Here is a 26,321-nt window from a genome sequence, read left to right as displayed (position 1 = left end):
CAAAAGTCCCTCGTTCCACAGGTAACTTCAGGGCAGCACGCTTCGGTAGCTCGTCGATAATGGTATTTTCAGCACGTGGAACATGCTCTGTTTGTAGACCATCGAAGCGCTCCTCCATATTCCTCACTTCATAGACGTAGGCTTCCATCAACAGGCTCTGGTAATCTTTATTAACTTGCCGGACAACAAGGTGTGAATTGCCTCTGATGATGAGCTTCTTGATTTTGAGGTTTCCCGCGATCCTGAGACCGACAAGCAGCCCTTCGTACTCGGCAGTGATGTTTGTTGACTTCTCCTAGGGAAAGTGCATCCGGATTACATACTTGAGGTGCTCTCCGGTGGGCGCGACAAGAAGTACGCCGGCACCAACACCTTGAAGTGAGAATGCCCCATCAAAGTAGAAGATCCATTGTTGACATGTTTCCTTGCCGGGGAGAGTCGTTTCTTGAATTTCTTCTTCCGGGGTCGGGGTCCATTCTGTGATGAACTCTGCCACGGCTTTGCTCTGGATAGTAGGAGTGCTTTAGAACCTGAGATCAAAGCTTGCTAGCTCCATAGCCCACTCCATAATCCTACCGGTTGCTTCTGGATTCCGCAGAATCCGTTGCAACAGAAAGCGGGTGACGACGGTGATCTCATGTGCTTGGAAGTAATGGCGCAGCTTCCTCGAGGCCATGAGGAGGCCGAATAGCAACTTTTGCACGCCATAGTATCTTGATCTAGCCCCCTACAGAAGGGAGCTGACAAAATAAACTGGGCGCTGCACCATCTTCTTCTTCTACATTGCTTCACTTGGCGGAGCAGACTCAGTCTTGCCGGCCTCGGACTCTGCCGGGCCTGGCTTGCCACTTGGCAGTCCTGCGCTTGACTCTACCGCTCCTGCCGCTGCTTCTTCGTTGTCTTCTCTCTATGCCACTAGTGAAGCACTAACCACTTGATTGGTTGCCGCCAGGTATAGCAGCAACGGTTCTTGTGTCTTAGGTGCGACAAGTGTCGGCTCAGAGGAGAGGTACCTCTTCATGTCTTTCAGCGCCGCCTCCGCTTCCGGAGTCCACTTCATGGGACCTGCCTTCTTCAAGATTTTTAAAAAGGGTAGGGCGTGCTCAATAGACTTGGAGATGTACCTTCCCAGAGCAGCAACACAGACGGCAAGCCGATGCACATACTTAACACGCTTGGGTGCCTCAATCTGCTCGATGGCCTTGATCTTCTCGGGATTTGCCTCAATCCCACGCTGAGACACAAAGAACCCGAGAAGCTTGCCGGATGGAACACCAAACACGCACTTCCCGGGGTTGAGCTTCAAGTTGATCTTGCGCAGGTTGGCAAACGTCTCCTCCAGATCTTTTATGAGTGTTTCTTTGTCCTTGGTCTTGACCGCAATGTCATCCATGTAAGCTTCAATATTTCTATGGAGCTGTAGCTCAAAACCTACCTGGATTGCCCTTGCAAATGTTGGACCGGCGTTCTTCAACCCAAAAGGCATACATACAAAGTAGTATGTGCCACATGGGGTGATAAATGCGGTCTTTTCTTCGTCTTCCTTGGCCATGAAGATATGATGATATCCTAAATAGGCATCAAGGAACGCCATCAAGTCACAGCCGGCAATGGAAAAGGGTCTTTTGGACATGCTTTATTAACATCTGTAAAGTCGATACATAGCCTCCATTTCCCATTTGCTTTGCGCACTACAACTAAATTGGCCAACCATGTAGGATGGGTGACTCCTCTAACCAAGCGTGCCACCTCTAACTTCTTGATCTCCTCGGCAATGAACTCTTGCCGCTCCAAAGCTTGATTCTCGACGTTTTTCTTGACAGGCCGCGCGTGAGGGCATACAACAAGGTGGTGTTCAATCACCTTCCTGGGAACTGCGGGGATATCAGATGGTTGCCATGCAAACACATCGAGATTCGCCCGCAGGAAGGCAATGAGAACGCTTTCCTATTTACTGTCAAGGGTGGAACTTATGGTGAAAGTTCCCCTCGTGCCGTCCTCCTTGGCGAGCACCTTTTTGGTCTCTGGCAGAGCTGCCTTGGACTTCTTGCTCGCGGTGTTGGAGCTCTCCGGTGCATCATCAACGGCTACGCAACACTCTAGGGAGGTGCGTTTGCTGGAGGGTGTGCAAGAGGCCTTCTTGGTGATCTTCTTCCCCCCAGCTCCAGCGACAGGAGCGAGTGCCTTGGCGGCAAGCACCATAACCACTTGCCTATAGAGCTGGTTGGTGCAGATGACCGTGTCCTTCTTGTCGGAGTTGATGACGATTACGCTCATTGGCCCAGGCATCTTCAATGTGTTGTAGGCATAGTGTGATGCTGCCATGAACTTGGCGAGCGCTGGGCGGCCAAGGATCCAATTGTATCCCAATGGAATCCCGGCAACGTCAAAGACGACCTTCTCCGTCTTGTAGTTCAGGTCGCTACCGAAGGTCACCGACAGCGTAATCTTTCCTTGCGGCTGGATCTTCCCAGGGCCGATCCCTTGAAACATGCCAGATTCCTCGAGATCTTAATCGAGGATCTGGAGCCTCTTGATCATGTCATGCGAGATCATATTGATGCTGGCCCCACCATCAACCAACATCTTCGTCACCTTGAGGTTGGGGATTGTTGGCGAGACCAACAACGGCAAACACCCGACCGCAGTTGTGCGATCAAGGTGTTCCTCACCGTCAAATGTAATGGGTGTGTGGGACCATTTCAGCGGCTTGCGGGCATCGACAGATGGCTTTTCCGCATTCACTTCACGAGCCCACTTTTTCAGCCGGCTGTGGGAAGAATGCAGCGAGGCGCCCCCGTCAACATACATCATGTTCGTAGCCTTCTGGAACTCCTGGTCGCTAGACCCGTCGACCTCCTGGCTATCATCCTCCTCCTCCTCTTCTCCCTTTTCGTGGCCACGGGCGGGCTTCTGCTTCTTCTTCCTGTCCTTGCCACCGCGACCGCCAAGTTTCTTGGTGGACCTCTCAGCGCCTTCCTGGGCCTTCTCCTTGTCTTGCTTCTTGTCTTCAGCTTTTTTGCTTCTCGACAAGCTGCTCAACTTGCCGAACGTTCTGGAGGTCGTGCCCCTTTGTGCGATGGATCTTGCAGTATTGTTTGCTGGAGCCCTCCGGCTTGTCGGCAACCGCCAAGGACTGGCATGGGGCGCACCCGACAACGTTGGGCATCACCCTTGCCGGGGGCGTCAGCCTTGGCCTTCTTGACGATGTCGGTGTTGCCAGACCACTCGGCAGCGAACACACCATTGCTCTTGCGCTTCTTGCGTCGGCTCTTCTTTGCCCGGATGGTGGCACCCTCTTCTTCAGAGTTGGTCTCTGAGCCAGCCTCCTCACCGGGGAGCCTTCGCCGTTCTTCAGCCTGTGCACATTTTCCAGCTAGAGCTTAGAGCTCGACGACATCCCTGATCTTGTTCATTGCCAGCTCTTCTCGCATCTTGCGGTTACGCACGTTCTAATGGAACGCGCTTATAATAGTGGCATGGTGAACATGTGTGATGTTGTGCTGTATGCGGCTGAACCTTTGGATGTACTTGCGCAAGGTTTCACCTTCCTTCTGGGGGATGAGGTGGAGGTCACTTTCCTGGCCAGGAGCTCAGTGGCCACCGGTAAAGGCGCCAATGAAGTCTTGGCACAGGTCTACCAAAGAAGAAATGGAGTCCTTGGGCAGGTGCATCAACCATGACCTGACGTTGGGCTTCAGCACCAATGGGAAGTAGTTCGCGAGTATTTTTTCATCACGGGCCCCGGCATCGTGCACCGCAATGGTATAGATGCTCAGGAACTTTGACGAGTTGGTCTTGCCATCATTCTTCTCTGGAATCTCTTGCTTGAACATATGGGAACTGGGCCACTGGACTCGCCGCAGCTCAGGGGTAAATGCTGGACAACCCACCTTGTAAGGCAAGCCGCCAGGATACCCTGGCGCCGGTGTGTCGACAGTCGGCCCTGCGCGCTTATCAGATTGGTGGGGCGCTTCCCGCTGCCATTCGATTCTTGTCCGGGCGTCTTCATGGCACCGTTACTTAAGTACTTGCCGCTGATCGCGGCGGGTCCAAGGGTCAGACCAAGCAGTCGAATCGTCGGAGATGTTGATGCGTCGGGGAGGCGACCGCTGCTGCCGCCGTGGAGGGGACTGCACCGTGGTTGCACCACCCCTAGCCTTTTTTCCATGAGTGCGAGTTGGCCCGGCGGATGGTTGCTTCGAGGGCCCCTCTTGCTGCGGTCCATCAGCATTAGCATGGGCAATGAGGCTCTGGATCATAGACCTCCATTCCTCCTGCTTCTCCGCTATAGGAGGATAGTCTAGGAGCATCAGTGCTCGTGCGAGTGCTTCCGCTCGCGTAGGCATCGGCATGAGGTGTGAGGAACGTGAGATACTCTTACTTCTAATGGTGTTAGAAGAATGTAACACCCTGTGTTTAGCTTTCCTGACTAATTAACTTATTTCAAGAATTAGGACCAATTAATTTTTTGTGTGTGAATGCTTGTGATGCTTGGAGTGACTGTGGTTTGCTTGCTTGCTTATATGCTTTTGTTTGATTCTCATTAAATCATGTTACTCTCCAGACTCACCTCCCTAATCCCAAACTCCTGTCTAATGATCATGCCATGTGTTTAGGACCAAAAACTATTTTTACCAAATATGATTTCCACGAAAACGCATTTCCTTGAATTAAGCTTTCAAAACCCCTGAGATGGGATTTGTACTACAAGTCCTCAAATTAGGGAATTTATTTGGCACCAATTATTTTATTAAAAACCCTTTGTCAAAATAACTTCCCAAAACCACAAAATTATTATTTTAAAAGTTATTTTACCATTTTATTTAAATGCCTTCTTGTGGGACCAGAAATGGTCTCTTATGAAGGAAAGTTATTTTTATTGCCTTCAAAATATTTGAGAAAATTTAGGGAAACTTAGTGGACATATATATCCCATATAAACGAGTTTCAACACATGGTTATGTATAAAATATTGGGCAAACACCTTCAAGACCTTTCCTGCCTATTTCAAGTTTTTGGAATATTTCTATAAAAAATATTCTCAATAAATTCCAGTTAAATTCTAGCATGTCACCAATGATATGTTTGATGATCTTGCCAAGTTTCATCTCATTCCAAGTTGAATTGCTTGCCCTAATAGTTCTAAAACCCTATCTGTCTAGATCCAAACTTGATCAGCTCCACATTTTCAAGTATCTCCAAATGTGCTCAAATTTGGTAGACAAGTTCTGATACTCCAATGATGCATCCACGCCAAGTGGTGCATCAAGGATAATAGAAGAACTTGTCCCAAGCCCCTCAAAACCCACTCTGATGATTTCTGACTTTGGGAAACTTTCCATTATAAAGTTACTCCAATTGACCCCAAACTTTTTGAGCATGCCCTAATGCTCAAATAATGCCCCCACACCAAATATTGAATTTGTGGAAATTGATTTGAACAGTTTTGTAAGCAGAAAGCCATTTCTGCCCATTTAATGGGTTTTCCAAGTCTGCATTGGAAACCTTGTCCACCAAATCCCAAATTTGTTGTCCAAGCCTATTTTCATCTATTATTTGGTTAATAAAGTCTCATGATGATCTTCGAATGGAAAATGACTGATTGCTCGCTCAACAGATTAGTACCACTCAGGTTGAATTCATTCCACCATGTTTGAAATGCATCGAGTGTGAAACTGCTAATTCTTCACCAGAATCATGAAATGCTTCCATCGCTACAAATTCTTCAACTGTTCCTGTGTAATCAAATTCTTCACTTGAGGAAAGCACAAATGCTACTGAGGAAAATGGAGGATTGAAGGAATTGTATGTGAAAGGCATATACAAAAGTTTCAAAGGGCATCAAACCCTTTGTGATGTGCTAAAAAAACAGATTTTGAATAGGAACCCGAGGAAAGAAGGCATTGCCTTCGAGAGGAAATTGAATGCCGATGGATCATACTGTAAACCTGAGCAGTACGCCAAAACCTCATGGGTTGCTGCTAAAGGCCCTCCCATTGATCCATATACTTTAAAGGCTTTGAATGTGAAATGTCCTATTCCTCTGATGAGTCTTTTGACTCCAACTACAAACTGTACAAAAATCAATCTGGTGAAGTATTTTCTCGATATGTTGGAACTAACTGCAGGAATGGACCTCCCCTGAGGAAAATCTGGGTCCCGAAAAGTTGCTTGGAAAATCTTCACGTGAATGTCCTCATGAAACCACGAGTGAAGAACCAGAACCCCAAATCAAATGCCTCAGGCGGAACAAAGTCTTCACGAGGATGAAATTCCTCAAATGGTTAATGTTATGCTCGTACTCACACTAATGCTTCTGATATGCAGGGAAACTACAAGGGACATGAATATGAGCGTTATTCCTCAAATCATTATGTTCATAAGTCCTAAAAGAATTTCTCTGCCTGTTCATTTGAGTACTCTAACCCCCCTACTGTGAAAAGAAGTGCATTAGCTTCAATGCCTCCATTCTCATATGGTGCTCGCAGGATGATGAATTCTTTGCCATCCCTTCACATGTGGGTGGTAAAGAAAATGAAGTAACCACTTCTGCAGGTTAGGTCTCCAGATGAAAGTCGTCATCTGAAGAAGTTGCTGGAGACCTGAGGAAATTGCTTGAATGGACGCAAGCTAAAATATGATGAAATGAACTAACATTTCACACGTCCTCAAATTTACTGTTGTAATGAAATTCTTATCTAATTAAATTGATATCATATTCTTAAATTCTGAAGCATATGAGTTGGTAAGTTGTACTAATTCATCTGCAGGATGACAAACCCAAGAATACAGAGTGGGTTCTTGACAGTGGTTTCACAAATCACATGACTGGTGATAAAAGCTTATTGATGAATGTACCACTGACTCCATCACCACTGAAGCAAATCACTTATGCTGATAAAGGTAAAAGCAAGGTATTGGGACTTGGTAAAGTGGCTATCTCCAAGGACCGACACATGGAAAAAGTCATGCTTGTCGAATCCCTTGGGTTTAACCTCATGTCAGTCTCAATGCTTTGTGATCTTGATATGATTGTCATCTTTGTAAAATATAGATGTGTAGTCATCATGGAATCTGAAAGATCCAAAGTCTTCAAAGGATTTAGGAGAGGAGATTTGTATATTGTTGATTTTTTCACACGTCCTCAACCAGCCACATGTTTACTAGCAGAAACGTCAGAAGGCTGGCTATGGCATCGACGACTTGGTCATGCAGGCATGAGGAATTTTCACACACTGGCAAAGAAGAAGCATGTCAATGGCATCGAATCTGTAAAATTCCTCAAGGACCAACTCTGCGGTGCTTGTGAGTTTGGAAAAATAACCAGATACAAGCACCCCTCAAAGACTATCATGACAACTACTCGTCCGTTCGAATTACTTCACATGGATCTATTTGGACCAATTATTTATGCTACTCGAACTAATGCAGCATCATTATATGGCTTTGTCATCGTTGATGACTATTCTCGTTATACTTGGGTACATAACATTCTGTATAAAACTGAAGTGCAGGAAGTCTTCAAACGATTTTCATCAAGGGCCTCGACGAACTTCCGCGTCAAGATGAAACACACGAGGAGTGATAGTGGGGCAGAATTCAAAAATACTCGTCTTGATTATTATCTTGATGAACTTGGTATTACTCACGAATTGTCTGCTCCTTATACTCCTCAGCAGAATTGCGTCGTTGAAGGAAATAATAGGACTGTGGTTGAAATGGCATGGACTATGCTTGAAGAATATCGCACTCCTTGACGTTTTTGGCCTGAAGCAATCAACAATGTTTGCCACATCATCAACAGGGTATATCTTCGCAAATTCCTCAAGAAAACCTCATATGAACTCCTCACTAACAAGAAACCCAATGTAAGTTATTTCAAAGTCTTCAGTGCAAGATGCTGGATTCGAGATCCTCACCATAGGTCAAAGTTTGCACCTAAAGCACATGAGGGTTTTATGCTTGGTTACGGAAAGGACTCGCACACCTATAGAGTCTTCAACACCTATCACTACAAGGTTTTTGAAACTATAGATGTGCGGTTCGATGAAACTAAGGGCTCGTAAAGAGAGCAACTGCCTCCTGTGCCAGATAAATTGACTCCTGATGAAGCTATCAAGCACAAGGCTACTGAAGATATTATTCCTACTAAGGAACTTAAGAAGTCATCCCCAACACTAATGAAATTCAAGAAGGTGCACCTGAGGAAAATGCTACAGATCAAATTCCTCAGCCCAACCATAGTCCTCAACCAGCTCATCCAAGGATTGCAAATGAAGTGGAACTTGACAAAATCCTCGATGACATCAATGCACCAGGTCCTCTCACTCGCTCAGAAGATTCACATTTAGTTAACTTTTGTGGGCATTCCTCTTTTGTGTCTATCACAGAACCCTCAAAAGTCGCTGAAGCTATCTTGGAACCTGAGTGGATTCAAGCCATGCAAGATGAACTTCTTTAGTTCAAGCTAAATGACGTGTGGAAACTTGTCAAAAGACCAGATCCTCGCAAGCACAATGAGGATGGTCAGGTTGTGAGGAAAAAGGCAAGGCTTGTAGCCCAAGGCTACACACATGTTGAAGGAATTGACTTTGATGAAACTTTTGCACGTGTTGCTAGACTTGAAGCTATTCGAATATTACTTGCTTATGCTAACCATCACAATATTACTCTATATCAAATGGATGTGAAAAGTGCATTACTCAATGGTAAGCTTGAGGAAGAAGTATATGTTGCTCAACCCCCAGGTTTTGAAGACCCGAAGCACCTTGATAAAATCTTCTGACTCAAAAAGGCACTCTATGGCCTCAAGCAAGCCCCTCGGGCGTGGTATGATACATTGAAGGAATTCCTCGTGAAGAAAGGCTTCAAACCTGGTTCACTTGATCCTACTCTTTTCAAAAAATCCTATGACAATGAACTATACATGTGGCAAATATATGTCGACGACATTATTTTTGGTTGTACTCACAAACGTTAGAGTGATGAATTTGCCTACATGATGGGTGAAGAATATGAAATGTCCATGATGGGGGAGCTGAAATTCTTCTTAGGTCTGCAAATTCGTCAACAACGCAATGACATCTTCATATCTCAAGAGAAATAAATCAAGGATGTTCTGAGGAAATTCGGTATGCATGAATGCAAAGGCATCAAGATTCCTATGCCTACCAATGGCCACCTCTGCACTGACGAAGATGGTATAGATTTCGATCAGCAGGTATACCCTTCTATGATTGTCTATTTATTGTACATATGTGCATCTAGGCCAGATATTATTCTTAGTGTTTACATGTGTGCATGTTTCCAAGCAAAACCGAAGGAATCACACCATAAGGCTCTGAAACATATTCTTCGATATCTAGCTCACACACCAACACTAGGATTATGGTACCCCAAGGGATCAAATCTTCACCTCATTGGATATTCTGATTCTGATTATGCTGGTGATCATATGGATCACAAGTCAACATCAGGCACATGTCATTTCCTTGGACGATCCTTAGTCTGTTGGTCCTCAAAGAAGCGGAATTGCGTATCACTCTGCACTGCTGAAGCTGAATACATTGCTGCTGGATCCTTCTGTGCTCAATTGCTCTGGATGAAGCAAACACTCAGAGACTACGACATCAACATGAAGAATGTGCCCATCTACTTACCAGTGAGAGTGCAATCAAAATCGCCTACAACCCAGTACAACACTCGAAGACCAAGCACATCTAGATTCGTCATCATTTTCTTCGCGATCATGTTCTCAAGGGCAAATACATCATCGACCATGTGAAGACTGACCGCCAGTTAGCAGATATCTTCACAAAGCCCTTGGATTAGAGACGGTTGTGCAAGTTGCAGTGTGAGCTAAATATCCTAGAATCTTAAAATGTTTTATAAACATGCTCTTATGCAAAATTGATGACTTAGATGTGCAAGGCATAAAGTAACAATTTTCTTCATTCAATGAAGATTATCACTCTAAGTGTGAAGAAATTAAGGAAGAATTTGGTCCTCAGGGCCCTACGACCATTATACTCGGCGCCTGAAATCATCATTCTTATACCGTGGGTCACGCCACAATTAAACTTTGAAATTCTTCAAGTTGGAAATCCTTCAAACTTGAAATTCTTCTATCTGAAACTTTTCACAAATAACTCAAAATCTTCAAAGTCTTCAAATTTTCATATTCTTCAAAATTTTCTGTGATGATCTTCATTAACAATATATATATATTATAATGAACTTTCAATGTCCTCAACAACATTCACTTTTTGCTAAGTCTTCAATTTGGTATTTCTTCTAAGTGAATGTGATCGGACCCGACTCCCCTCTATGCTAAGCTCAACCCAGTCTATTCTCAATTCTTCATATGCGTTTTTTTTGACACTTGTTAAAAATCCTCACTGAGTCTTTGTCAACTTAGGACTTTGAAACAAAATCCTCAAATTTCAAAAAATATTTGTAAATGTTACCACAATAACTGCACCAACAACTCAAGTTAGGATAACCACGATCTCCACCGCTTAAATCATGGGTAGCACGTGTCATGCGAAGAAGAAGGGGAAAGGGCAGTTCTATCCGAAGTTTTTGCTTCAGGCCGGTTTCACCTAAGCTATAAATAGTCCCTTACCCCCCTCAGTCAAAAACTCTCCCTCCCTCTCGACTCCTCCCCTCGAGCTCAAAACCTAGCGCCGCCGCTAGCATCCTCGTCGCCGGTGAGGAACAACTTAACTATTTTGACCTCGCCATCGTCGGACTCACGCAGACTGCAGAACATCTTCCTCCGCCACCGCCATAGCTGTCACCAGTCTTCGAGTTAGGGCACTGAAGATCTGAGCGGAAGAATTTTCATTTTAAGCTTCCCAGTTCATCGTGTTCTTCGTACAGGGTAACTAAAACTCTAGTTTACCATCCGGTTTGATCCATTTATTCTCTTTGAATTCGTGAAATCAGTTTTCCCTCAGAGAATCTCTCAGCTGTGCACACTCATGCCTAGAACACTTGATGAATTTCACCAAGCCCTTAAATTCTTCACGAGATTCCTTAATTGTGTAAATTTTTGAATCTGCACAACTCTGGAACCCAATATCAGAATGCTTAGTCAAATTCCTCAACACACCGGACAAATTCCTCAACTTAAGAATTTTTTTCCTCAAATCCGAGAACGCATATGACCTCTCCAAATTCCTCGCACCTATACTCTATTCACAAGTACAAAATGCCAGCTGATGAATCACTAGGTTGTCATCAACTTAACTCATTTGCAACATTTCTTGAAGGAACATTACATGTGTCCTCAAATTCCTCTGGAATATGAATTCTTTAGCAGAAACCTCAGCTGAAGAAAATGGGGGAAGACAGAAAACAGAAGGGTGGCAGGAAGCTGGAACAGAACACTGCCTTTGAGATCCCTGAGGAGATATATGCTGACTACTGCACGCCAGATGAAGAAATTCATGGAAAAGAGACTATGACAAAACGCAAGATAAGGCTTCAAAAGATTGAGCGCAGATGGGCAAAGCAGTGGAAGGAATATATGTATGTCACTCCGAAATATCAAAAGAAGTTTGCCCTCAAACCTCCGTGCAAAATATTGCCACACGGAGATCAACAAGCAACACATCCGTCAATCGTAGCCACCATTGAGGACTATCTTGATGAAAAAGACAAGTATTTGTCTAAGCTTCAGAAAAAGGGAAAAGCTGCAGTCTAAAAGTTTAATGAGGATTCTGCTGCTGCAGCAACTGCTGCCACTTCTTGTGCCGCCGAGGCTTGTGCTAGAGAAAAACCTTAGAAGAAGCTCGTGATGAAGAAACCAGGTCTCAAGGAAAAATCCTCAACCGCACTGTCAAAAGAGCAAATTCCTAAGAAAATTGCTACAATAGTTGCCAAGTCTTCAACTGCAGCAAAGTCTTCACCTCCTCTGCACACACAACTCAGTAAGCATGAAACAGAAAATCGAACTTACCCTATACCATCTGCCTCACGCTGAGCTCCAAAATCTTGACCTCATCTGGTGAAACCAAAGATGGCTGCTGGTAGAGGTACAAGCCCAAGCCCAAGCATGATTGTCAACATTCCTTCTGCATCAGAAGGATGTGAAGACTATGATAATGAAACTCTTCAATCCATCATCAGCAAAAAGCAAGAAAGGGTTGCACAAGCTACTGGGAACACCATTCCCCTCGCACTATATATAAAAGTTCTGCCGAATTTCGCACACCAATTGATGACTTGAAACTTCCACCTAGACTGAGTCACATGGTCACTTCATTCATCAATGAAGCAAAATGGAAGGATCAGCAAGCCAAACAAGCTAGGGTTGCGATGGTTAAAAGGGAGAAGTACTTGAAGCAAAATATCATTAACCTGACGCGTGAGAAACTTGTTTCGACTCAGGCTGAGTTGAAAATCCTCACTGCCAAATACACTAGTCTTCATGCAGACCGCAAAGGTGTTGAAGTAAGGTTTGTCCAAGCTGCGACTCATGCAATTGAGGAATAAAACAGCAAGGTTGCTTCTCCAAAGCAACCAACAAATCCTCAGCCAACCTATATTGTGCAACTGGCTGATGAAGATGAAGAACCAACTGCTAATGAAATTACTCAGAATACTACAGGTGAAGAATTAGCAGGGCCTAACACTGCTAAAGTAGTGCCTCATGAAAATGCTCCTTCATCAAAGTCTTCAAAGGTGAAGAAAGTGACTCTTCCGTCTGCATCAGATGTGAAGAAAACAAAAGCTGATGAGAAGGAGGCCAAGAAGAGAAAGGCTTCACACGTACAAAGTCTTGAGAGGCAAAACGTCTGAAGAGTTTGTGTGCTAGATCATCAGCTCTAGTGGATGCAACTCCCTTGAATGTTGCACCATCATATATGATTGTTCCAATTGGTGAAGAGCACATCATTCCAGAAGAGGATGAGGAAATGGATGATAATCGCTCTACTACATCTACACCAATAGATGTGGAAATTCAAGTAGATCAAATTATTCAAGTCTCAACACCTCCTCCACAAAAACCAGAAATGGCTGCTGAAGAAAAGGAGGCTGATGAAGACATTGGCAGCAGCACACCTGTTATCCATGATGAGTTTTGGGAAAAGGCTCACCCAAACTTGCCAATAACAACTCAAATTCCTCAAAGTCTTGCAGCCACTAAAATTTTGTCTAGCTCGGAAGAAAAGAGCTCACATGTGAAATCAGCACTAGATCAAGATTCAGTTGCATCACGTGAAGAAATTCCATCTGCTCACTCGGCACAGGAAATTCCTAAAGCTGAAGAACAAGCTAGTGATGAAAATGTCTCTTCTCAGGATAGAAATATTGCTGATGAAACTGCAATTGTAGTGGTAGATCCTGAAACTTTAATTGTGGTGGCCAAAAATCTTCAAGATGATCAACAACATAATCTTCAACCAAAACCTCATCAGCCCTTCTCAAAGAGGGCAAAGTTTTTGAAGGAATACTTCTACGATGAACATCATTCTTCACTGGAGAAAATCCTTACGATAGGCTTCGTATGAGGCACAAAAAGTTCTGGAACCGAACTCAACTTAACTACTATTCTTATGTGCTGTGTGGAAGAAATAAGATATTTCATCACACCCACATTCCTCAATGTGACATGGAGGAAATTCCTTGCTTCACCCCAGTACTGAATGTTCTTCAGGAAGCAGGGCTACTCCCATTCTGCATAGATATTAGTGACTAGAATACTGACATTATTCTTCAGTTCTATGCCACACTGCATATCTCAGGTGACCCCAATCAACATTTGGGTCTTGGACTGGATGACACAACACACTCACTACAAAGCTCCAGCCATAGAATTGCTTCGATCTCTCCCAATCTCAATTGCTTCAGAAGATGTAGTCAGAAAGTATGATGAAAGGGAACTGCCAAATAAGCTCATGGAAGTCCCGATGGAACCTTTGGCCCCGGGCCGACCTCCAGGAACTAGATTCCTGGTGAAGGATTTGAAGTATGAGCCCAGAAGTGTCTACTGAATTTTGGCATATTCCATCGCACCTATCAAAGGGCATGATAAAGAAGAAGATGGTGTAGGCATCATGAAAAATATCGCGTTCAACGTCATTCATGGCATCCCAATTAACCTTCACGATTTCTTATTGAGGACTTTCACCGATAATGCTTTGTCACCATTTGAGATAAAGATTTATGCCCCTTGGATCATGAGATTCATCAGAAACAGATCGGCCATCAACTACCAAGATGACTTTCAGAATCACCTCGCATACCCGCGTCAATCAAAGTCGTCAAGAAATCTTTTGAACCAGTCGAAGGCAAAGGCAAGTCAGTGATTGATCAGCCCCTGGATGGTCAATTTCACAAGGCTGACTCTTATTCCTCATATGATGACACTGCCACTCAAGAACATTCAAGCCCAACTGCCCCAAGGGTGATGACTAACATAGAGCTTCTCCTTAGTCTTCACCAAAAAGTCGATCAGAATCACAAGTGGGTAAAACGCGAGTTTGGCTCCATTGTGAAAACCCTCAACGAGACTCAAAATGGTGTGAAGAAAAACCACTATTATCTTCATGAGGTATTTGATCGCACTTGGGCCATATTGTCTCACCTAAAGACTCGTGAGGAACTTGAAGTATTAGAATTCTCTCGCGACTTTGACTGGTCATGGCCACCTAAGAAGAAATTAAAGTCTATTCCAGTTCCTGACTTGGTGGACACGTTATTTTCTTCATTCGGCACTGTCGATTCACATGAAGAACCTGAGGATACTGCAACAGGCTCAGCATGGAAGTATGACTCAAAGACTGCTCACGTCTCTTCCTCAACACATAAGTGAAATTCTTCATGGGTGTTAGTCCTCAACTTCGTCCCTTTTCATCACTTGATGACAAAGGGGGAGAAATCTGAGAGTTAGTCTTTAAGCGGGATTTATTTATGGGCTTATCAACTTTATTAAGTTGCAAACTCTTCGTTCTTCTGATGTTTTTGATGTAATGAGTCGTAACTTAAGCCCGATGGTGTTCTGACACTTTTGAACGTTTTTCCTCGCATGCTGATTCCTCAAGTTAATTAATGCTGGCACGCTAAAATTCGTCAGACACCATTTTGCATCATGCATCTCTAATTCCTCATACTGTATGCCTAATGCATGCATAAATCATCAATGTGCATCTGTTGTTGAAAGAAAATTCCTCAAAACATGCACATCTTCAGGGGGAGTATCTCTGTATCTTGACTTTAAATTCCTCAAACTCAGTACTTACATTCCATATTATTATCCCCGTTGAATACTTAACCTATTTGTCATCAACCACAAAAAAGGGGGATATTGTAAGTGCATCTAGTGCCCCTTAGTGATTTTGGTGGATTGAAGACTTATAGGTTAAGAGACTGATATGTTTGTGAGTGTACACAAGCTCTATAAGTCACTGAGGAGTTTGAGTTATTAAATGAAAATCATCCCCTAAAAATGAATGTCTTTGGGTGAAGTCTTTGGTCATTCCTTGAAAACTTTGATCGTGAGGAAATTGCGAATAACTTGATGTTCCTCATGAAGATATTGAAGATAAGGAATTCGGTGTGTCCCGAAGAATATAATCTAAAGACATTGAAGCTTGAAGATTTATCCTTTCTGTTTCATTTTCTTTATACTTGAGTCATAGGAACACCGTACTGTTAAAGGGGGTCGAGGTAAAACTATGGAACAAATTTCCTCATGATGCTCAACCCAAGCCTACATCTACCAAAGCCTGAGATTGAGGAATATGAGAGACATTAGGACTTTCACAGTTGAAAGTTCCAACCGTTGCCGCGCCATGCGCCACCTGTCACAGATCTTATCCACCCAACAGTCATATTATTAAACGACATTTATGTCAAATCATGTCGGGTTGCTAGCGTGCTATAAATAGCCACCCCACAACCACTAGCTGGTTGGCTGCTCCGAGGGAAACTGACACCAGTCATTTAGAGCAACTCAAATTCCTCAGAGACTTCAAGCGAAAATCATCAAGTGAGGAAATACCCCAAACACCAAACCTAAACCAAAACCCAAGTGATTGAGCATAACTGAAGAAGTTATTCATGTGTGGAACCGACGCTTGTTACCTTAGAGGACTGTGCATCCTCCAGACGGCTAGGCGTCATGCTCTAGAGCATCCAGCAGTCAATTGCGGATCGCCGGGTGACCGAGTTTGTGACGGTTTGGAAGTCTGCCCTGCAGACTTACCACGAGTGTTGGGCGAGGACTGTGTGTCCTTAGCTCAAGGAGAATACGGTAGGGACTGTGTGTCCCAGGACTGTGTGTCCTTTGGCTTCAATACCAAGCCGCTCCAAACCAGACGTACAACTATCACAACAGTTGGAACTAGGTCATCAACAACTGTCTTCATCAAGCTACGGGTTTTATTTCTTCAACTCTCTCATTTCCTCAATTGTATGTTGAAGACTTTCATCTGTACTGTTTGAAGAATTTGATTGAAGACTTTCACTGAATTTCCTCAACCTCAATTTTTTCACTTGAGTTAATCTTCACCTTCTTATCCTATACTGGTGACCTGTGCAAACTGAATCTCTGAAATCTCCCTGAGTACTCTGTAGTAGATGTTTTTGCGCTCCTGATCTGGTTCTATTTCCGCTGCACTTAGTTCATGGCTGAGGACTTTCCTCACTAGGAATTTCCTCAGTGATGAAATTGTAAAAATCTCCTATTCACCCCCCTCTAGTCGATATAACTGACTTTAAGTGTAGGTAAGAATCGTTCTTGTTAGATACTCATAGCAGCCACGTAAAACATGCAACAACAAATTACAGGACGTCTAACTTGTTTTTGTAGGGTATGATGTGATATGATATGGCCAAGTACATGATATTATTTATTTGATGTATGAGATGATCATGTTGTAACAGTTAAATATCGACTTGCATGTCGATGCTACAGCAACATGCAGGATCCATAGGGTTGTCTTTAATTTATTTTGGCGCTCGGTGATGCTTTGCTCCATCGCTAGTTCAGTAGCTTTAGTAGTAACAACATAGTTGGCGCGACAACTTCGATGGAAGCACAATGATGGAGATCATGGTGTGGCACCGGTGACGATGGAGATCATGAGGTGCTTTGGAGATGGAGATCAAATTCACCAGATCATGGCCATATCATGTCACTTATGATTTGCATGTGATGTTAATCCTTTTATGCACCTTATTTTGCTTAGGACGATGTTAGCATTATAAGGAGACCCCTCACTAAAATTTCAAGATAAAATTGTGTTCTCCTCGAGTGTGCACCGTTGCGAAAGTTCGTCGTTTCGAGACACCATGTGATGATTGGCTGTGATAGACTCTACGTTCACATACAACGGGTGTAAGACAGTTTTGCACACGCGGAACACTCGGGTTAAACTTGACGACCCTAGCATGTACAGACATGGCCTCGGAACACAAGAGAAAGAAAGGTCAAACATGAGTCATATAGTAGATATGATCAACATAGAGGTGTTCACCATTGAGAACTTGGATCAATGATAATCACCATAATAGAAACAATCCTTACGAAAAGCTTTAGGTGAAATCCAATCCAAGATAGCTACAAGGAAGACAAATGGGTTTAAATATGTCATTCTTCCCAAATTCTCTTTGACACCCTCATGAATCAAGAATGCTATAAAACCATCTCAATAGATAAGGGAGAACGAATTGCACATTGAAATTCAAGATAAACAATACTTGAGGTACTACCAGCAGAATCTGGAAGAATACTTTGAGAAAGAATTACATCCTTATTGAACCACCCTGAAGAGCCTTCGTATAGAAAAGAATGATGAAAAGAAATGAAGGTTGAAAATAATAATATTATGTACTTGCAAAGATTTAGATTAAGCTTCGAGAAGAGATAGTTGAGAAAACCTGGAACTCCATAAAAGGAAAGATGAACAACTTATGATCGAGAATTTGATATCATGAACAACCTTTGGAAGAAGGATAAAAATCTCCTTAAGGAAATAAGAACATGAATTATGTTACGCTTATCCTTCACCAAGTTAAATTGATGACAATCAACAAATTTGGCATACCACTTATTATTCTGGAAAAGATTGAAGAGAGAATGACAAGTACTTGAAGAAGTCTTGAATGAGAACACCGGTAAGAATTTGGAACGATGAGGATACTTTGAATGAATTGGGCTACAAGAGAACAAAGAGATCATGATTCTCGTAAGAGAAAATGTAAACGAAGTGCCGGAGTAATTGAGATACAAACGAAGAGACAACAATTGAGAAGAATTTGAGAACTAAAGATGGAAGCCGAGAACAAAGAAATCTTCTGAAATGATGGCCTTCGGAGGATTGGGAAATGACAACAATTCTGAAATGCACCAGACGGGTACCGAAGGAATTTTCTCATGATCGAAAACAATTGGAAAAGATAGCACAAAGCTGGAAACGTTAATCTTCAAGAGAATGGACCAAGATTTAAGAGAAACTCTCCTTCGGTCTTCAACACGAGGAATGATGCTAAGAAATAACATCATGAATTACTAAGACACTCCGCGACAATGAATAAGGAAATGTTGAGGCAGTGATGAAAATTATTTATAAGTGATCTTCGAGAAGCAATATGACTGGTGGATTCATTCTTATGTCATATTGAAAATAACTTGAGATCTCCGTAACAGATTAGAAGGGCCAGGTAAGATCTTGAGAAAAACCTATGGGCTATGTGCCCACTCAAAATAAAACACCTTTGAAGCAATTTCTTAGAAGAGAGATTGCACTGGTACAAATGAAAACTTGATGATGTGAGAACCTTCAAATAATTGAAAGGATTTGAATGGAAACATGAATCTTCAGAGATATCTTCAACACTCCAGATAGAATAGAGAGGTGAAAAACAAGACAGGCTTGAATAAGAATTTCTAACACGACAAGTATTTAATGAATGAAAGGATATGATGAACACCGAGATCTACAATTAACTCCACCATAGAAGAAAACTCTTATCACTTGAGCATCTTCGCGATGAATCACTAGATAATATATAGAAGAAAAGATAGAGGAATCATAAATGAAAACAAATGCACTCAGATGATAATTTAATCATTGAAGAAAAAGAGCGGAGGGTGCAAAAACAAAGAAAACTTGAGATGGATAAAACGAACATCGGAAAGGAAAATGACTATAAATCATGCAAATATAGGAGATGATTGAATTGACTTGAACAAAAGCACACTAGTTGAAACGGATTTCATGAAAACTCTAGTTGATCCACCACATTAGCATTCCCATAAAAATATGAGAACACCTCTTAGGAAAGATATGAAATAAACACTTGATATCAACGCAACTCGAATTACCATACTCCAATAAAATGAAGGATGATGCTTGCGGATAAGCCGGAAACAAATACAGAACCCAATATGCATTTGTTGGAAGGATAATCCTATGTAACTATATGAATTCACACATGAGAACTCCTAAAATCTTTCAATTACGCAATCGAGTCCAGGGATACAAGGAGCAAAACCTCACACAAATCCTAACATGATACTGCGCTCCAATGTGTCACATCCGTCAACACATAACTAGAGGTCTCAGAAACTCATATACCTCATACCTTCGTAATCACAGTGATACTTAACATGACAATACACCTAGATGCTCTCCCAAGTACTGGGTGACGCCAAACTACTCTCGCCACAAATAGTATTGAAGGAATTTCGAACATCCTCGTCCTAAGATAGTAAGGAAACTGAACGATAATGATGTTCAAGAATGCGCTGGAGCTCTACTCTACGGAAATAGGAGGCACCAAGCACATAATTCCGTCACATCAACATCATAGAGGTTCCAAAATACCCGCGTGATCCTAAAAAACATTTGAGTGAGAAAAGGGGGCAGAATTAAAATTCCTACATCAATATTCCTCACCAGAGCATAGAAGAGGAGTAAAAAGAATCCTATTCTCCGATATATAACTGGAGTCAAAGTAGTTTTTCACTACACTCGACTCGTCTTACTTAATGTTGACACCTGATTTTGGCATGGTGCAAAATACTATCAAGATAGCTTCGAATGGAAAAAAATTGATGTCTAGGCCATGATTGTCCAATATGATCTTAAGGGCTGAAAGGGTATTCGAAATGCGAGAATTTAACTTTCCGGGTGATATTCGGCTAATTAAACCTCCAAGATGACCTCGGATGAGTAATGTTTCTACATGGATTATGTTCATCTCATCGAGCCGATTGAGTTTTATATATATTTTGTCTCAATCCGAGTTCGTGCGCAACGTGGAGTGACAAAACAAGATGATGCTGAAGTTTTAGTCGGGAATCCGAGTGAAGATTGCCGCCCGAGTGAACAATTTGCCGGCCGAGTGAAGATTGCCGGCCGAGTGAAAGACATGCACAAATGTAAACTTGTTGTCCAGGTGAAGTTCTATTATTAGGATGAAGAGATATGATCATGCGATCTGAGTGAAGAATCCTAATATCCGATTGAAAACATTTGAATCCGAGTGACGTTGGCCAATATCCAGTCGGAAGCTCAAAAGATAGGAGCAAAGAGTTGTCTAGATTTCTTTATATGGAAAACTGTTTAACATGAAAGTTGTGCTTATCATCGAGGTAGGTAACTTTTCGTTTGGAGTCATCATCATCTGAGATGGTATACAGCCTGCAGAAACGATACAAGATTCAGACAGTACACTCAGCCGAGTGTCCGAATCCGATTGGGAGCTGAAGATGACCTCGTGGAATATTCAAGATGGCCTTATTTGAAAAAATGATCAACATAACAATTGTTCATCTCATCGACCCGATTCGTTTTGTCATATATATCATCTCAATCGGAGATCGTATGTAGATTTATGGCCCGCGCAAGGAGCAATACATGAGTTTGGGCTAGATTCGGGTTGAATCCGAGTTAGACTAAAATTGGGACTCTAGGACGTGATTTGGTGTAATTTTCTTGTAAGGAAAGCCTAGATGAATCCTTTGCTTGTATGGGATGTCCAACCTCCTCTTGTATATATTGGAGATGATGTCCGATTGAAACGACACATATTCGGAACATCAATATACTACTTTTTCATCTACATTTTATCTCTCCATTGTTTTTATCTCTCGTTCTTTGTTGTTCCTCGAGTTTGAGAGCTGAGAATCGCGAAGCTATAGGGGAGAGCGAATCGACCTAGGGCATCCCATAGCCGCCGCACTCCCTGACGGGGTCTCTTCCGGGCATGTGGGGCTTCGGGTTTTGGAAAGCATCCGTCGACTGTCTTGCGTATCATGATGTCGGTCGGATCTCCTTTGACGTGAGCTGCGGTGCATCACCCCCGGTGTCAAGGCGACACGTGACGTGTTCGTGTGTCAACACACTTTTTTGTGACTCTACTGGGGACACAAAGATCAACCATCATGTCTGATCTTCCCAGCCCATCGGAGGTAAACGCCGATAACATCATTAAGCCCAAGGTTCATGAGCTAGCGGCCGATCATCGCCAAGCTTATGAGGAGTACAAGAATGTGCACAAAGATAAGGAGTTGCAGGAGTTCCTTGCAAACTTCAAGAAGGATCGCCATGTCAATATCACTCCGATTGGAGAAATCAAGTTCCCTCCTCTTCAAGCCAAGCAGGTTAAACCCCCTCTGAGTACTCCCTTTTCTCCTAAGCAATGGGCTGAGATTGAGAGTCGTATGGACGATGGTAACAATCCGATCTATCAATCTTTCTTGGAAAATACTAATGCTCAGAAAAATATGCCTCAATCATCTACTCATAATGTTGGTATACCGAGTGGTTGATAAAACCAGAATATGTCTTTACCTATTGCATTGGCACATACCATGCCAATGAATTATTATCCTTCTCTAACAAACTAGATTGTGGCTGCACCCATTAGTCCTATCACGAGCATAGAAAGTTCGGTGGCAACACCGTAACAAGCGTTACCTGTAGGTGCAAACGTTGCTAGACCATTGCCGAATTATGGTTCGGCGTATATACCACAGTTCCTACCTGCTGCTAGTAATCGTATTCCTCCTATGCCGCTGTAGCAAACTTCATCGTCCACTATGGACGATGTCCGGGCTAAGTTCAGAGAGGAGAGGGCTAAGATGCTTCGGAAAAACTTTGGTGTTGAATTACCTAGGAATCGTATTTATCAGAAATCGTATGCCGAGTACTTCGATGCAATACAGTGCCCTCTAGGATATAAAATTTCAGATTTTGTTAAGTTTAATGGGGAGGGCACAAAAACCACATGGGAGCATGTTAGTCAATACTTAGCCCAGTTAGGTGAGGCGGGTTCACTAAATGAATTGAAAGTGTGTTTGTTTCCTTTGTCCTTAAGTGGTACTGCATTTTAATGGTTTTCTTGTTTACCACATGGTTTTATCTGTGTGTGGTCGCAGCTAGAACAAAAATTTCATGATCAGTTTTATATCGGCGACAATGAACTTAAGTATCACATCTTTCATCGGTTAAGCAGAAGCATGATTAATCGGTCTCCGATTATGTCAAGAGAGTTAGAGATGCAAAAAACCGGTGTTATAGTTTGGTGATAAACGAGAGACAGTTGGCAGATTTTGTGCTTAATGGTTTGAAAACTCACGTAAGAGAAAAGCTAGAAGGTTACGAATTTTTAAGTATCAACCAAGTCTTGCAAAGAGTTTTGGCTCAGGAAAGCCGAAGTAAAGATCTTAAAGAAGTGCATATATATAAAACTGATCATCCAAAGATGAATATGGTTGAACTTGATAGTGATCACTTGGACGATGAGGGTGATATCTATGCTACTGAATTTGTTTGGCCATCAAAGGCGAAACCATTTACTTTCAATGATTTGAAACCGATTCATAAGAATCATGATGAAGAGATGAAGTTTACCTTTACATTGCAAAGTGTGATAAATTATTTGATGCTTTGTTACAAGCTAAGATTATCAGAATTTCTCATAGTTTACCACCGTTTGAAGAGCCGAAACGACATGCTTATTGCAAGTATCATAACTCTTTTTCTCATGCTACTAATAATTGCAATGTTTTTTAACGACTGATACAATCGGCCATTAATGACAGACGATTGAACTTTTTTGAGATGCAAGTTGATAAGCAGGCTTTTCCTATGAACATCATGGATATGGAGGGGAAGAAACTGCTCATTCGGTCGTAGTTAGCCGAATCTGCTAATAAGTCTAATGTTGTCATAGGTGAGCCCAAGAAAAGCAAGGAGGGCGACAAGGTTTTGGGGAGACAAGTTGCGCTTGACAAACAACCCGGTGGCAAGGAGGTAAATAAGATCACCATCAAGACTCCTACACTCGGAGGGGGGGGGAACCACAAGTACAAGAGAACACTCATGTCAAGTTTGTTAAGCCCAAGAGTCGAGAAGTTGGCAAATGGAAGATGAATGAAGGTAAGGTACATCGTAAGCAGATCAAGCCAACTTTTCACTTGTTTCTCTCCAAGTATGCCAATCAATTGGCCGGTTTAGGCTCTAACCGATCAACAAACTTGAAGAGGCCAAGGTCACCATTAATTGATATGTTCAGTCGCTATATAGAGCCGACTAGACGAATGGCATCATTTCAAGATAGGCAACGGCGATTCGTTTGGATTCAACTTGATTACTCATAAAAAGGCCGACTGAACATTGGTGCTTATAAGTCGGCTGGCCAAAACAGGCGACCGAATGAAAAATATCCGAGTGTAAGGTTGCACCCGGGGACACACTATCTGAATGAGAGGATGCGTCCATGTGGATTCTATCCGAGTAAAAAGGTGCACCGGAGTAAAGATTTCATACATCATGAAAATAATAAAGAATGGTGTGTTAAGTCACCAAGTGCTACAACAGTCGAGTCAGGAAAGGAAAAAGCCAATGCCGACTCACTCATCTTGGGTAACAAAACATTCACCATACAGCTGCCGACTTTGCATAGCAACCCGATTGAGCTAATACTTGCTATCGCGCCAAAGCACTTGGGTAATGACCATGAAGCAAGAACTGGCCAGGCAAATCCACGAGACCCTAAATACACTCACCCAAAGTGGTGTCCTCCAGGGATAACAAAGACACAAGGTTTAGGAATCAAGATATGGGAGAGCCGGAGGCCGAGAAACAAAGAGATAAATTAATCAATGACACTCGACCCATGATATAACAGGTGTGGAAGCCTAAACAAATACAAGATGCAACGTCTTCTACACCTATCACAGCAACACCTACACCACCAACGGAGGATGATGCAATCTCTATTACATCTTCCACTTCACCTTTTACTACTTCTTCACTTGGAGATATTTCGAAGTCGGTGGACATGCTTGAGTATGATGAGGATATTCTGGATTATGGGCGTACACCGGTGCATGAAGTTATGGATATCAATATGGTATATTACTTACCCTCTATATTTCGTGCTATAGACGAGGAAGGGGAAATAGCTTAGCTGGACTTTGGCCCTAAAAATGCTATCTTCGAGAAACCAAAAGAACCGGTGAGACAATTGAAACCATTGTACCTTAGAGGTCATATTAATGGGTCACCACTTGCTCGGATGTTGGTTGATGGTGGTGCTATGGTGAATCTTATGCCCTATTCGGTCTTCAAGAAGTTGGGCTTGCCCGACGAATAATTGATAAATACCAATATGGTGCTTAATGGGTTTGAAGGCAAAGAGAAAACTGAAACCAAAGGTGTGATGTTTGGGAGCTTACAATCGGAAGAAAAACTTTGGCTACTGCATTCTTTGTCTCTGAGGTGCATGGTAACTACAATGTGATTTTAGGCCAAGATCGGGTTCATGCAAACCAGTGTGTGCCATCTACTATGCACCAGTTTTTAATTCAGCGGGCTGACAATAAATTAGAAGTCATTCATGCGGATAACTTGGCTTGTGTTGCTTTGGCCGATGCATTAGTGGAATGGCAACATCCCAATGCTACTTGCTTGACATGCACAACCTATCAGAGTTTGATTTTCTCATGCTACAAAGAGTACTTTTGTGCTAGTTTCTTTAAAGACAGTTGGTGGCAATCTACTCCAAAGTATAATGAATTTAAATGGATCCTAATTCTGAGTGGTTACAAAAGCGATTTGAAAAATATTGGTCCAATGAGAACGCTATGTATGAGTCTATAGAGGAGTTAGATGATATGGATAAACTTGTACAAGGCTTCACATCGGCCGACCCATTAGAACAGATAGATATAGGAGATGGTTCAATTCCAAGGCCGACATTTGTAAACAAAAAAATAAGAGTTGATCATAAAGTTAGGTTGATCAAGTTGTTCAAAGAATATGTTTGCTATTTTATATGGGAATATCATTGGATCCCAGGTTTAAGCTGAGAGCTAGTGGAGCATCAGTTACCTATAAAGGCCGGTTTTAGACCTTACAAGCAATCGGCCAAAAAGTTTAATCCAAAAAGAAATGACCGAATCAAGGATGAGATCGGTCGTTTGCTGTAAGCTAATTTTATTAGACCTTGTAGGTATGCTGAGTGGATTTCTAACATTGTACCTTTGGAGAGAAGAAAGGCTAAATGCAAGTTGAGGGTGTGCATTGATTTCGGAGATTTGAATAGAGCTACACCCAAATATGAGTATCCCATGCCCATAGTTGATATTCTTATTAATGATGCTTCTAGACATAAGGTCATTAGTTTTCTTGATGGTAATGTGAGGTATAACCAGATTTTTATGGTCGAAGAGGTTATGTCGAAAACAACTTTCTGTTGCTCGAGTTTCCTTGGTTTATTTGTGTGGACGGTGATGACCTTTGGACTAAAGAATGTTGGTGCCACGTATCAAAGAGCTATGAATTTAATTTTTCATGATTTACTCGGTGTTATACTGGAGGTGTATATTGATGATATTGTTGTCAAATCGGATGCTTTAGAATCTCATCTAGGTTATTTGCATTTAGCCTTTGAAAGAATTAAAAAAATATGGACTGAAGATGAATCCTTTGAAACGTGCATTTGTCTTGTCAGCTGGAAAGTTTTTGGGTTTCATCATTCATGAAAATGTTGTATAGATTGATCCCAAGAAGATAGAAGTTATACAATATGTGGAGGCTCCAACATCCACGAGAGATATGCAAAAATTCCTTGGCAAAGTAAACTATTTAAGAAGGTTCATAGCCAACTTATCAGGGAAAGTTGATACATTTACTGAGATCCTTCGGTTAAAGAATGATGCTAAATTTACTTGGGGGCAAAGTAGCAATAAGCATTTGATATGGTCAAGAATTATTTGTGCACTCCTCCATGATGAAAGCACCCAAGCATAGATAGCCATTTAAGCTTTACATTGCAGCAGAGGAAGGTGTTAT

The sequence above is a fragment of the Hordeum vulgare genome, chromosome 2H (assembly GCF_904849725.1).
Source record: "Hordeum vulgare subsp. vulgare chromosome 2H, MorexV3_pseudomolecules_assembly, whole genome shotgun sequence".
Lineage (NCBI taxonomy): Eukaryota > Viridiplantae > Streptophyta > Magnoliopsida > Poales > Poaceae > Hordeum > Hordeum vulgare.
This window is presented reverse-complemented; position numbering follows the sequence as displayed.